We start from the raw sequence: 15,156 nt of genomic DNA, 5'->3' as shown, positions 1-15,156 counted from the left end.
TTCCCTTCATGCACTTCCACTAGTCAGGTACTTGGGGGAAGGGGAGCCACTGTTAGGCCGCTCCAATAAACTTAATCTACTGGAATAATTTAAATAGCCTCTTTGGATAAGCACTAAATTTCTTTTAGTAGTTTAATCTCTCAGATTTTCACCACCTTTCTCCAGAGCCTCTCTTTTTTGTCACCTGGGTTCATAGAACAAGGGCAATAGCTGGGTGTTCAATGACAGCAGAAGTGACATGAAGTCCTCAAATCCTTGTGATGGTACCTGGACCACTGCTTGTCTCTGCTGTTGAGTGGCTATTCCACAGTGCTCCCTGGTGAGTACTCAGGGGTAACTGGTCCCATCCCTGTGCCTTCTCCTGACCAGTGCTGCTGAAGTGCAGTAGAGTACCTCATGGTGGTTTCATCTCTCAGCTTCATCAGAACCACATTATGTTCTTCCAGACAGCTCAGCCTTGCCTTGGCTTTCAGCTGATGCTGAAGACTCCTCTAGGAGACTGCCTTTTCCCTGTCTAGCCCCGACCTATGATGCCCACCTAAGCTGTGCCATTTTTACCATAGCAGACCCCATAGCAGGCCTACCTTCCTGATGCCCCTCCAGCAATATGCAGGGACTTTTCACCTTTGCCACCTGGAAACCAAGGGCAACTCAGGAAAACAACTCAGGCCCATACTCTGTGCAATCAAGCTGTGACACAGAGATCTTTGCTGTGGCTGTTCCCAGTTGATACAGAAGCTCCCTCTGGAGCCCAAATGTGGATCAAGGCAATTCTCCTCAACATGGATGTTCCCATTCTAGTCAAAACTCAGAGAGGGGAGACTAGGCCACTTGATCCTCACCCCTCATCTCTCTCCAATCTGTTGCCCTTCTCCCCGACAACCTCCTGGGACCAGAAAGGGCAACACTGAGGCTTTCCACTTCTTCTAAGTCACATCCTCTCCTTCCAGACTCCAACCTCATGATGGAATCTTAATGGTAGACAAGGTTTGGGAGAAAAAAAATAATCAGCTTACCAATTAGACCATTTTAAAATGACTTCTTATAAATATTTTTGGTTTAAATAAAACAATTTGCATTACCATTAATAAATTTTGTTTCTTTTATCCAAGAGGATAAAATACTACTCCTGTATTGACAGAGAGTAAGTTGCAATTCCTACTTGTCCTTGTAAAACTAAAAATAGAAAGGTCTTCCTTAGTTATCCCTGCTAAAAGTAAAAAAAATAAGGGGTTTTCTGAATGCTAAGGAAGATCAACTTAGAGGCATTTCTTTTCTTTTGTGGTTAGAGCAGAAATCGAGGCATTCATAGTTTTAAAAAAAATAAATAAATAAAAGCATTTCTATCTGACCTTTTCAAAAATACTAAATTCCATGAACATGCATTTATAACAGCCTGAAAAGTTCTTTGGACAATGAACATAAAATAGATTTCTCAAAACAAATATCTTCAAGTGGATCATAGTTAATAAAAATAAACTAATTAAGTCTTCTCTTTTTAAAGCCATGAAGACTTTACAAGGGTAATAGGAAAGACCAGCTTTCTTACTGACCCTTTTGTCTAAAAATGCTAAAGGGAGAGTCTCCTGTCTTCCTTAACACCTAGTTTTGCTGACTCTCACCAATTCCCTTACTCCAAACTCACCCATCCCCAAACAATGGTCCAGGAGACTTAAAGTTTCATAAAAACTAATTTTTAGATCTGATAGAAAAAAATGTTACAAAACATCCCCCCTCCAAAAAAAAAAAAACTAGTCTAAGTGGAGATTGAGTAGCACAACTCAGCGTCACACCTTCCTGAAGTCGATCTGTTTCCTGTGACTTCCAACCTCTTCTGCATCAGTGTTCATCCTTCCTTCCCTTCCAGTAATTCTGTGGCTTGGTTTGTACTCACATACCTGACTCTGATCACCAAAAATTCAGCTCTTTAACATTGTTTTATTTTATGGATATGTTAATTCTTTTAGTGAAAAATTTAAAATGTATAATAGATTGTATAAGAAACTTCCAATTACTTATCCCCTGCTTTAAAGATTATCAGCCGGGCACGGTGGCTCACGCCTGTAATCCCAGCACTTTGGGAGGCCGAGGCGGGTTGACCACGAGGTCAAGAGATCGAGACCATCCTGGTCAACATGGTGAAACCCCGTCTCTACTAAAAATACAAAAAATCAGCTGGGCATGGTGGCGCATGCCTGTAATCCCAGCTACTCAGGAGGCTGAAGCAGGAGAATTGCCTGAACCCAGGAGGCGGAGGTTGCGGTGAGCCGAGATCGCGCCATTGCACTCCAGCCTGGGCAACAAGAGCGAAACTCTGTCTCAAAAAAAAAAAAAAAAAATTATCACATAATCATTTTATTTTGACTATACCACTACCCATTTCTCCATCACCACCTTCTCCTCCAAATTGTTTTGAAGTAAATTGTTTTATCCGTCTGTATATGTTGCTTTTGACAGTATAACCAACTCTGTTTTATGTTGGTTTCTTGGGTTCTTTGTGCAATTTTCATCATCTGATTATCAGTTCCTATTCGGGAGTTGTGTCTTCTACTTTTGAACTTGCCGTGTGCACCTCATCATGATTGTGCCTTGCTGAAATTCAGAACATGTGAAGTATGATGTCTACATACAAAAACCCAGAATGGAACCAAGGGCAAAAATAAAACTCTGACAACGTGGTTGACAGAAATGATACCATGGGTGAGCCACCTGTGTGCTGAAGAAAATCTTTAATCTTGTGTAGAATGAATATTTAGGTAATTGGTCGGCTAACAGCTCCTCAAAATCTTAAGGGGTATATAATTTTTGTATTATATACTACTTTAAAGCAGGAAAACCCGTTACTAACCACATCTTATATAATAGACCAAAATGTCTTAGTTAATGGATTTGCATTTTATCTGCTAGGAATTCATAACTTCCACTAAGACTAAGACGATTGCAAACTTTCTGTGACCACATCACCACTTTGCTTCTCAAGCTTCTCCGAGGTAACAGATTCTTGTTCAACCTGCTGACTTACTCTTCCTTACCCTTAAAGCAATAGCTCCACCCTGTGGCAAGATTGAAAATGTTTCCTCACACTGCCAAATACAACTTCCATCTTACAACATAAGATGCTGAGTGACTCTAGCTCACTGGTGAAGTTTTGAGCCTCTTCTCAGATTAATGCTTTTAAAAGTACAAAATACAATACATAGAATTACAAAGGAAATCAATTATATGAAAATACTGTTGTGGTCAGGTGTCCATGGACTCTAGTTAGGAAGCCGTAATAGGAGACTGGGAACATGACATTTTGGTTCCTTCAGAAGCAACTCATCCCTATTATTCTTATAATTAAGGATCATTATTCTAGTGGAGTTTGCAGATAGGCTTTCAGGAATCACATAATGGTTTTGGCTCTATCTCTATACATATTTATATGCTTTATAAGAAAGGAAAGGTTGTTAGAGACAAAAGGGGAGTTTATATAATAGAAACCATCTACATAGTGATAACATGTTGGGTTTTGTATCTAGGTCCTTTAAATTATTGAAGTTTAGATATTCTTGCCAAGAAGAAAGGATAGATTCCTCAGAGTACTCCTGAAAGGGTAGTCTTGGGGCATAAGGGCTTATACTGAATGCTTTTATGAGGCTTACAAAGTGAGGTAAAGTGGACAATTAATGTTGTTATTCAACCGTGCTGGGTAAATTCCGCTCCAGATGCTTCAGAATTAAGTTCCCTCAGAGGGCTAATGAAGTAGCTCTAGGTACCACTAGAGGGCACTGTGAGGACTCCGTTGCCAGTTAGGTGAGGGGAGCTATTGGACGCAGCCCCCTAGAAGGGGGACTCAAGGAAGAGGCAAGGGTACAGGAAAGAAGACAGTTAACATTGCAGATCTTAGGTTATAAGTAAAGAGTAGTAATAAAGGCTTACCAAATATTTCAGACTCTCCCATCTACTGACTGTATGGTAGGATTGCTCTCCTTAATCCTCCTGTTAGAGGTGGGACTATATGATTGGCCCGGGCCAACAGCCAGTAAGTTGTCAACAGGAGTGGTACATATCTCTTTTCTCCTTCTTCTCCTTCTCCTTGTCCTCCTCCTTTTTTAAACTTTGTAGTGATAGGGCCTCACTATGTTTCCAAGGCTGGTCTTAAACTCCTGGGCTCAAGCAATCCTCCTGCCTAGGCCTTCCAGAATATTGGGATTACACACATGTATCTGTTCTGCATCAAGTGTTGAATTAGTAGTGCCAGACCCTCCAGAGTTCTCTTTCCCTTTGACATAGGTACTAACAATATTCAAGATGGTAGCTACTCTGTCAGCCCAGGTCCCTGAGTGACTGCAATGGGCAGATTCCCCTGCTGATCCACAGTGGATAAGTAACATGATTGAAAAATAAATCTCATCTAAAATCACAGGCATTTGGGGATTAATCGTTACTGTAGCTTAGAATATACAACCATGACCATCACAGCTAGGTACTCAATCAAGTATTTTCATGTTCAACCCTCTCAATAGATTTATTTTTTTCTTTTTCAGATGAGAAAATTGAGGCTTGGAAAGTGTAAGGACTTGCCCAAGGTTATGGAGCAAGGTAAGTCCTTTGACCCTATATCATGCTTTTTAATTTCTGTTATACTACATACCAAGACCAGTTAGAGACAACAGATGCTGGAGAGGATGTGGAGAAATAGGAACACTTTTACACTGTTGGTGGGAGTATAAATTAGTTCAACCATTGTGGAAGACAGTGTGGCAATTCCTCAAGGACCTAGAAATAGAAATTCCATTTGATCCAGCAATCCCATTACTGGGATATATCCAAAGGATTATAAATCATTCTACTATAAGGACACGTGCAGATGAATGTTCATTGCAGCACTGTTTACAATAGCAAAGACCTGGAACCAACCCAAATGCCCATCGATGATAGACTGGACAGGGAAAATGTGGCACGTATACACCATGGAATACTATGCGGCCATCAAAAACGTTGAGTTTGTGTCCTTTGTAGGGACACGGATGAACCTGGAAAGCATCATTCTCAGCAAACTGACACAAGAGCAGAAGATCAAACACCGCATGTTCTCACTCATGGGCAGGTGTTGAACAAGGAGAACACATGGACACAGGGAGGGGAGCACTAGACACTGAGGTCTGTTGGGGGGAAATAGGGGAGGGACAGTGGGGGGTGGGGAGTTGGGGAGAGATAGCATGGGGAGAAATGCCAGATATAGATGATGGGGAGGAAGGCAGCAAATCACACTGCCATGTGTATACCTATGCAACAATCTTGCATGTTCTTCACATGTACCCCAAAACCTAAAATGCAATAAAAATAAATAAATAAATAAAAATTTTAAAAAAAAGAACCTGTATTACATGTTCCCAATAAAGGAAGGAGAAATTCATGAGCCAGAAACATAAGAGGAAGGCATACTGTAGCTAGCTTCTAGCCTATGGATCTTGAGTCATCCTCAGTATTTAGCAGATTAGAGTGCTACCAATCTCTTCACTAACTTGAACTGGATTCATCTTCTTTCTCCACAAACTCTCCCCTGGTTTTCCAAATCTTCTACCTGGCTCCCTTGCCTACAGTTCCTGCCTCCTCCAGCCATCTCACTTCTCACACTGCCTTCCACATCATATTTCAAGTCATCATCTTAGCTCTCACCAGCACCACCTAGGGACCTTTTCACATACACATGCATAATTCATGCATGGCCTGAGCAAGTATTTATTTTTCATATGTAGCTACAATGGAAGACCATAATATGAAAGACTGTGATTTTCATGTTTCTATACTATTAGGCCCCAGTTAACCTTTTCTCACTTATTGTCCACACAACACTCCACAAGTCAGTTACAGTAGAGACTATTATCCCTTGAGTAAAACATTAAGAATATATTTCTGCCCCCAGGCCTTTGCTCCAGTTGTTCCCTTTCCCTGAAATTTCTACCCCATCTCCATAGGTAAAAATTCTACCATCACTCAAATGTTGCTACCCTCATGTAGTCTCCCCTTGCTGTCCCAACTCACAATTCAGACTTGATTCCTTGGGCTCTTCCAGTACTTGGCTTGTATCTGTACCATACTTCTGATAATTCTGTCTTTATTACATTTATTTATATATGTCTGTCTTCCCCACTAACCTGTCAACTCCTGAAGGGAGGGACCCAGTGTTTTGGTTTTGTTTTTTTCCCAGTATTTTTCTTTTTTGGCGGGGGGAGGGAGCGGGGCATGGGCAGGGAATGGATTTATTTTTAATAAGAAAGCCTGAATTGGGAGCTTACATTTTTTTTCCTAAAATTTAATAACAGTACTAGTAAAACCCTACCCTCCTCAGCTGACCTTATTTCAGGTATAAGAGTACAAAGCTTCTAGGTAAGCTGCTTTCATGATGTAAGAACAAGACTGATAGCACCAAACCTATTTAAATTCACTGACAGCCTGGAGAGGTCACATAGAAGAGGCATCTAAGTCTGAGCCTGTTTTCAGACTCCAAGTATTTCCAGTGTTGTTTTGTCTTGGGATTCCACAAACTACCTCCCACAACACTTAATATCTAGCAAGCGCTCCTTATACTTTACAAGGCAACTTACTTTGATTAATTACATATTTATTTATTCCACAAATGTGTATTTGAGTGCTTACTTTTATTTTTTCTGATCCTCTCCCTTCTCCCACACTTCACCCTCCAATAGGCCCCAGCGTGTGTTGTTTCCCTCTGTGTGTGCCTGTGTCCTCAATATTTAGCTCCCACTTATAAGTGAGAATATGCGGTGTTTGGTTTTCTGTTTCTGCCTTAGTTTGCTAAGGATGATGGCCTCTAGCTTCATCTATGTTCCTTCAAAGGACATGATCTCATTCTTTTTTATGGCTGCCTAGTATTCCATGGTATATATATACCACATTTTCTTTATCTAGTCTACTATGGATGGGCATTTAGGTTGATTCTGTGTCTTCACTATTGTGAATAGTGGTGCAGTGAACATATATGTGCATGTGTCTTTATGACAGAATGATTTATATTCCTTTGGGTATATTTTAGCTCTTTGAGGAATCACCACACTGCTTTCCACAATGGTTGAACTAATATACCCTTCCACCAACAGTGTATAAGCATTCCCTTTTCTCTGCAACCTTGCCAGTATGTTATTTTTTGACTTTTTAATAATAGCCATTCTGACTCCAAACCTCTTTTCTTTACAGATTATCCAGTCTCAGGCCTTCTGTTATAGCAACCAAAAACAGAGTAAGACATGCCTGTTACATTAGGCGTTGTGTTACTATAACAGGAATAAACCTTAGACCAAAAACAAGGATAAATCAGAAAGATTGTGTTTCCATTTAATCAAATTAAATTCATTTACACTCCAAAAATATATGTATTATATTTTTTAGAGTTGAAGTTCTCATTCTGTTGCCCAGGATGGAGTGTAGTGGTGCAATCACAGCTCACTGCAGCCTCAAATTCCTGGGCTCAAGTGATCCTTCCTCATCAGCCTCCCATGTAGCTAGGATTACAAGCATGTGCCACCATGCCCAGCTATTTTTTAAGAAACTTTTTTGTAGTGACAGTCTTTATGTTGTTCAGGCTAGTCTGAAATTCCTGGCTTCAAGTGATCTTCCTACCTCAGCCTCCCCAAGTTCTGGGATTACAGGTGTGAGCCACCACACCCAGCCTGTATTACTTTTTTAATCAGGAGGAAAAAAAAATGTTTAAGTCTGTATGCCCTGTATTGCTTAGTCATTATTGAGCCCCTTTCCCTTTATCAGACACCACAGGGAACGTGTATTAGCCCCACTTCACATCCTCTAAGCCTCAGCTCAGATTCCAGCTGTGGCGAAAAGATCCCTGAAGGCCTCCACCTCTTTGCACTGACAATATCTCACCTCAAACTTAACCTTTGTTTTTCTCAGTTCCTGCTTCAGGGCTTCTCTGAGTCCTTGCTATGAGTGCCCATAGGTGTCTACTCAGCACTTACCACACACACAAACCAGAGAGGTTGTTGCCCCAACCAATAAGGTGCAGGAGCAGATGAATGAATGCTTCTATCACTTGTTCCTTGACACTTCAAGTGAACAATTTTGAGCCCATAGCAGTAACCAACTAACTAATGGAACTTTGTGTTAACTTTCCCTTATTTTCTGTCTCATACTCTTGTTCCATTGGATTAATTCCTAAGTAAATTACCTGCATCCAAGCCCTTACCTCAAACTGTGACTTCAAGGGGATATCCTATTGAGTAATTCAAAAGTTCCCATGGGTCTTAGCAAGAGAAAAATAGAGAACCCATTCCAGGCTTTGATCCGCATAAGCCACCACTGAGATGTTCATTACCCAAGCCCACTAGTCCACTGGAAGTATATAGTTAATATACCACCTCTTTTTGGGCACAGCAATATTTTCCAGTGGGGGGTGCCTAGGTATTGCCATACAGTCTCACCTATGTACCCCACACCTGTGGAAATCTAGACACCAGAACAGCTCCCAATTCTCAGAGAACATCTTTCATCTCTTCCACAAGCTTGGCAGAAATATTCACTTTCTGTTTCTATATCTTTCCATGCAAGGACTCCCACCTTCTTCTCCTCCCTGCCACCCTCCCTGCCTAATACAATCTCCTTAATGAATTGAAGCTTTCATAAAATACAAGAGAAATCTTTGTCTTTGAACAACTGCTTTTCTCCTACTAGATAATCTTCAAGGGAGAGGTACATAATGGATCTTATTGGAAATGGGAAAGAGAAAAAAAGAAAAAGAAAAAACCCATATGAATTAATATGACAAAAAGTCTTTCTACATTTATATTTTATTTCATTTAGATGTTACAAAGGTCCAGTGAAGTAGGTCTTATTATTCCTCATTTAAAATGAGCAAACTGGGCTGGGTGCGGTGGCTCATGCCTATAATCCCAGCACTTTGGGAGGGCAAGGCGGGTGGATCATTTGGGATTAGAAGTTTGAGACCAGCTGGCCAACATGGTGAAACACCGTCTCTTCTAAAAATACAAAGTTAGCCAGGCGTGGTGGTGGATGCCTGCAATCCCAGCTACTCAGGAGGCTGAGGCAGGAGAATCACTTGAACCAAGAGGTAGAAGTTGAAGTGAGCTGAGATCATGGCAATGCACTCCAGCCTGGGCAACAAGAGTAAAACTCCATCTCAAAAAATAACAATAAAATGAGCGAACTAGCTCAAAGAAGTTTGGTAACTTGTCCAAAGTTTTATACCTCTTTAGTGATAAGGCTAAAGTTTGAATCTAGCCCTGTCTACTTGAGACCTTTCCACCATCAATGTTGTATAATCAGTATGTATAGTTTTATTTTGATTCTCAGCCTTCACTGTTCAATTTCTGTTTTCTTTATCAAGGAAAGCATTGCTTACTCAATATGTTTCCATTTGTCACTGGCAGCTCCCCAATTGTCTTGTTCCATATAATTAATATTCATAGGGAGACTACCTTGACCAAAAATATCTCAACTAGTTGTATCACAAGAAATCAATTACTCTACATCTATCTTGACAGAAATATAAGGAGGAAAGTAACTTACATTCTAGGCCAGCCATAAAATTTCTACTATTGCCACTCATCATAGATGTCAATATAGAACCTAAAGACCTCTCCCATCAGCTGGAAGGATATTCCCTATAGGTATAGTTTTCAACATCTGGAAAAATGAGACTTCCAGATCCTCCCTGGATCAGAACAGCTTTTTTTTTTTTTTTTTTTTTTTTTTTTTTTGAGATGGAGTCCCACTTTGTCGCCCAGGCTGGAGTTCAGTGGTGTGATCTCGGCTCCCTGAAACCTCTGCCTCCTGGGTTTAAGTGATCCTCCTGCCTCAGCCTCCTGAGTAGCTTGGATTACAGGTAGCTGCCACCATGCCTGGCTAATTTTTGTATTTTTAGAAGAGACAGGGTTTCACCATGTTGGCCAGGCTGGTCCTGAACTCCTTACCTCAAGTGATCCACCTGCCTTGATCTCCCAAAGTGCTGGGAATACAGGTGTGAGCCAGCGTGCCTGGCTAGAACAGCTTTTAATAAACAGATGCAAGCACTATGGCTAATTGACATCTTCCACCCTAGCAGCAGTGGGATCAGGTGTCACTAACCTTCCAGTGCAGGCTCTGTTTTAGGCCACAGAACTTATGGAACCGCTGCAAGCTGTGCTGGAAGGAGCCAGGTGGACTTTTGCTGTCTCTAAAGCTTCAAGCTACTGTAGTATAGGTCCTAAATGATCTCTGTGGAGACGGAGACAGGCACCAAGCTCCAGAACCTTTACTAGGCCATCATTTCACATTTGCCATGCTTGACACAAGTACTGGAAAAAATACATTTCTGTCATAAAAATTCAAACCATACAGAAGTATAGAGAGTAAAAGTGAAAGTCCTTTCTCCTAATCTCAAAGATACTCCCCTTCTAGAAATAAAGCACTCTCTTCCCTAGGAGGGGATTAATAGCCTGGTGTATATGCATATATATTACACATTTTACTACAAAAGTTTTATACAAGCTATAGGCTTTGTTTCTTTATAAAATGGAATCAAACCAATGATATGCCTTTTTCACTTTAAAGATGAATTGGTGGATTGTCACCACTGTAAATACCTGGTTTCTAATCTCAACTGGACAAAGGTTGACAATTGGTTTCTTCTCTGTTCTTCTTTGTTTATTTCCCTTATCTCTCACCCCACCACTCCCATGGCTTCTTCTAAACCTTTGACTCTTTCCTCAAACTCTTACCCTCTCATTTATAGACAATAGCCTCCCTAAGAAATGGCAACCATGGCCAGGTGTAGTGGCTCCTGACTATAAATCCCAGCACTTTGGGAGTCTAGGGCAGGAGGGTTGCTTGAACCCAGGAGTTTAAGACCAGGCTAGGCAACATGGCAAGACCCCGATTCTACAAAAAATAAAAATGATTGGCTGGACATGGTGGTGCACACCTGTGGTGCCAGCTCCTCAGGACACTGCACTAAATTGTTGTATAAATCAAATCAACGTCTTTAAAACAAACCAGAGCTTTAAGAAAGTTTATGGGAAAACAAAACGAAATCAATGAACATAAAGCCATATTTTTATACAAAGCATATATAGTGTGTACATATTGTATATTCTCTTTTTTTCCTATAAACATTTCAACATGCCTTGAAGTATCATGGGTTTTTTCCAAGATGGCAGATTGGAGGCACCGTTAGCATGCCTCTCCCAGTTGGAAAGACAAACTAGTGTATAGAGAGTCACACTGTGAACTCTGTTCCAAGAAGCAACACAAGAACTTAACAGAAAAACTGAAAGAAACCACAGACCCTATGAAAGAAGCAGCAAGCCTCAGCCTACACCATGAGCCGGGTGTAAACCAGAAAATCCCCAGAGTGTGAGGGGGCAGAAGCTGCCTCCGGGATATACATTTCCACCAGGGAGCCTGGTAATCCAGGCCACGAGGGAAGGTTTTAACCCTACATAGTGCTGGAGCTAATATAGTGAATGGTGGGGAGTATATGAGAAGGAATAGCATTGGGACATGCTTTATGTGCACTCCCAGTTTGCAGACGGGACAGAAGTAAGCCATTCTTGATCCTGCTTCACAGGGTACTTCACAAAAGTCAGCCCGCTAATTCAGGCAGCAGTCACAGGATGAGAGAAGCTTGCAATGGAAATTAAGCAGGAGCTGGGGGCCCCTGCTTCAGCCAGACCAGAATGTGGCCTGAAAGCCTCAATATCTGCCTCTATGGAGAAGGCTTATGGTCTGGGGCAGTTCTGAGTTCTGAGCATAGGCTGCCTGGAACCCAGTGAGCTGCTGGTAGTGGAACATTGCAAGCATGAGACCTGGCTTGCCAAATGCATGGAAGCTGGGTGGGGCTTACTGCCACCTGCTGCTCCCCACTCCCCTTGTAGACTCTTCTGTGCAGCTGAAGCAGCTGTACTCCCCCATAAAACATTACTCCAGCAGCCAGAGAACTGCCCTCCGATCTCCACTGGGGCCACTGCTTGTGTCTGCACATGGAGAACCAGGATATGGACTTGCCTGACCCATTCCCTACCTGGCTTTGCCTCTCCACCCATTCTGGTCACTTAACATAAATGACAGAAACTTTTGGGAGCTCTTTGGCCCTGCTCATTGCCTGAGGTACCAGAGTGCTTCCCCTGGGTAACAGAAGGCAGCACAAATGAAGGTCACATTTCACGAAACACTTGAATGAAGGAAGAGAGGTGACTTGGCACATGAACACATATTTTAGGAAGTGATGTGCTGAAAGGATCAAAGCTGGAGGCCAGGTGGCACAGCCACTACAGCATCTTCAGGCAGAAGAACACAGTGCTCAGGAAGGTGAAAGCTTGTGCACGACCTCAGCTATCACAATTGCTTGCATCACCCTGACTAACCAGGAGGTTCTAACTCTGTCCATGTGACTAGTGCATTACTGCTACAGCTGGCATTTGAGAAAGCCAACACACCAAGGCTATTTATAACCAAGGAATCTCATAGAGTCTACATTACTCCCCAGCCACCTGTATCTGACCTGGTGCTGGTACCCACTGCTGGGAGACTTGAGGACAGGTCACATCACTGGATCCCTTATAGACATTCCCCAGCACTGACCTGGAGGATGGCAGCCCAGCTGGGCAGCTAGACACAGAATAGTAGCAGCATTCACAGTAGTCTGGTTTTCAGGGACTCCTACTCCTGTGGAAAGGAGAGTGCACCACATCAAGAGAGTACCCCCATGGGACAAAAGAATCCAGGTGCCAAGCCTTGCATCCCAGGACTTTCTTCTTGTGGGAAGTTTATTTCAGCAGAATTACAGATGTGGTGCTGAGCCCAGTAGGGGACAGTCTGTAACTCTACCCCAACAGGCAGCCCTGGTGCTCACGAAGGGCCTTGGAAAAGGGGATTTCTTCTTCCCTTCACCCACCACTGCAGACACAGATGGGCTTCTCCCAAAGGAGTTCAGCATGGGTGCAAACAGTAGACAGCCTTTTGGGAAAACTTTAGGGTGACTGCATTCCCACAAAAAGAGTACCCTTCAGGTTCAGACTTGCACAAGGAGTAGAGTCACCATCCATCTCTACATGGAATATTGACTTTCCTGCAAATGAAAAGAGGTGCCTGTTTGATCTGAATAGCCGGAACACTGGGTTAGGAGTGTGACTGGAAGGCAGATAGCTTTCCTGCTAAACTGTCAGGGAAGCTGAGGTGGCTCCCACCTTTCCCCCAATAAGACCTCAGTGCATTTCGCTGAGAGCTCCCCTAGTCACTCTGTCAAGGCTGGGACCTCTGCCCACCATTGAATATTGCATTTATGCAACTGCTTTAGCCACGGCAGTGTTCAACCGTGGACACCTCCTCTACTGGCCCTGAAGCCTGAACTATTTAACCCAGTAAATAAAATACTGGGGACAAAAATAAATAAATAAAAATTGCACACCACTGGGAAGTGAGATAAGCTTCAAGAGACCTCTGCCATTCCCATAGGAGACAGTCAACCTGCTCACATACCATGCATATTGCTACTACACCCAGCATCTGAGAAATTAATCATAAAAAGACTCTCTATAACTAAGAAACTCATAAAGAATGTTTACCCCTGAAAGCACTCAGAGCTGAATTAGGTTATATATATGAAAAACAAAAACAAACAAACTAACAAAAAACCCTCTAATCATTAAAGTCACATCCTCAAGGGAGAAAAAAGGAAATTAAAAAATAAATACAGTTGAATCAAAAATAAATTCAAAAATAAATAGAAGAAATTGCATTACAGTCTGGGTGACAGCGTAAGACTCTGTGTCAAAAAAAAGAAAAAAAGAAGAAGAAGAATTGGTACCAACCCTACTGAAACTATTCCAAATGATTATGGAAGAAAGAATCCTCCCTAACTAATTCAATGAAGCCAATATCACCCTGATACCAAAGCCAGGTAAGGACATAGCAAAAAAAAGAAAACTAAAGACCAATATGCCTGATAAACAGATGCAAACATTCTCAACAAACAGTAAAATACTAGGTAAACTGAATCCAACAGCAAATCAAAAAGAAAATTCACCATGATAAAGTGGGTTTCATACCAGGGATCCAGGGGTTGTTCAACATATGCAAATCAATAAATGTGATTCACCACATAAACGGAATTAAAAACAAAAACCATATGCTTATCTCAATAAATGCAGAAAAAGCATTTGGTAAAACCCAACACCCTTTATGATTAAAAACCCTCAACAAACTAGGCATAGAAAGACCATATCTCAAAATAGTAAAAGCCATATATGACAAACCCACAGCCAACAACATATGAATGGGGAGAAGTTGAAAACATTCCCCCTAAGAATTAGAATAAGTCAAGGATACCCACTTTCACCACTTCTATTCAACATGGTACTGAAAATGGTAGTCAGAGCAATCAAGCAAGAGAAAGAAATGAAGGGCACACCAATTGGAAAAGAGGAAGTCAAACTATCTGTTTGCCATTAACATGACTGTATACCTAGAAAACCCTAAAGACTCCTCTAGAAGACTCCTAGATTTGATAAATTAGTTCAGTGAAGTCTCAGGTTACAAAATCAATGTACACAGATCAGTAGCACTGGTATATACCAACAATGACCAAATTGAGAATCAAATCAAGAACTCAATCCCTTTTACAATTAGCTGAAAATAATAAAATAAAACTCTTAGGAATATACTTAATCGAAGAGGTGGAAGAGCTCTACAAGGAGAACTACAAAACACTGCTGAAGGAAATCATAGATGACACAAACAGATGGAAATACATCTCATCCTCTGGATTGGAAAAATCAATATTGTGAAATGACCATACTGCCCAAACGAATCTACAGATTCAATGCAATTCCTATGAAAATACCCACATCAGGCCAGGTGTGGTGACTCATGCCTGTAATCCCAGCATTTTGGGAGGCTAAGGCATGTGGATTATCCTAGGTTAGGAATTCAGGACCAGCCTGGCCAACATGGTGTAACCCCATCTCTATTAAGAAATACAAAAATTAGCTGGGAATGGTGGTGGGTGCCTTTAATCCCAGCTACTCAGGAGGCTGAGACAGCAGAATTGCTTGAACCCAGGAGGCGGAGGTTGCAGTGAGCCCAGATCACTGCTTTGCACTCCAGCCTGGACTACAAGACTGAAAATCTATCTCAAAAAAA

Source organism: Cebus imitator, unplaced genomic scaffold (assembly GCF_001604975.1).
Source record: "Cebus imitator isolate Cc_AM_T3 unplaced genomic scaffold, Cebus_imitator-1.0 Scaffold364, whole genome shotgun sequence".
Taxonomy (NCBI): Eukaryota; Metazoa; Chordata; class Mammalia; order Primates; family Cebidae; genus Cebus; species Cebus imitator.
Note: the sequence above shows the minus strand (reverse complement) of the source record.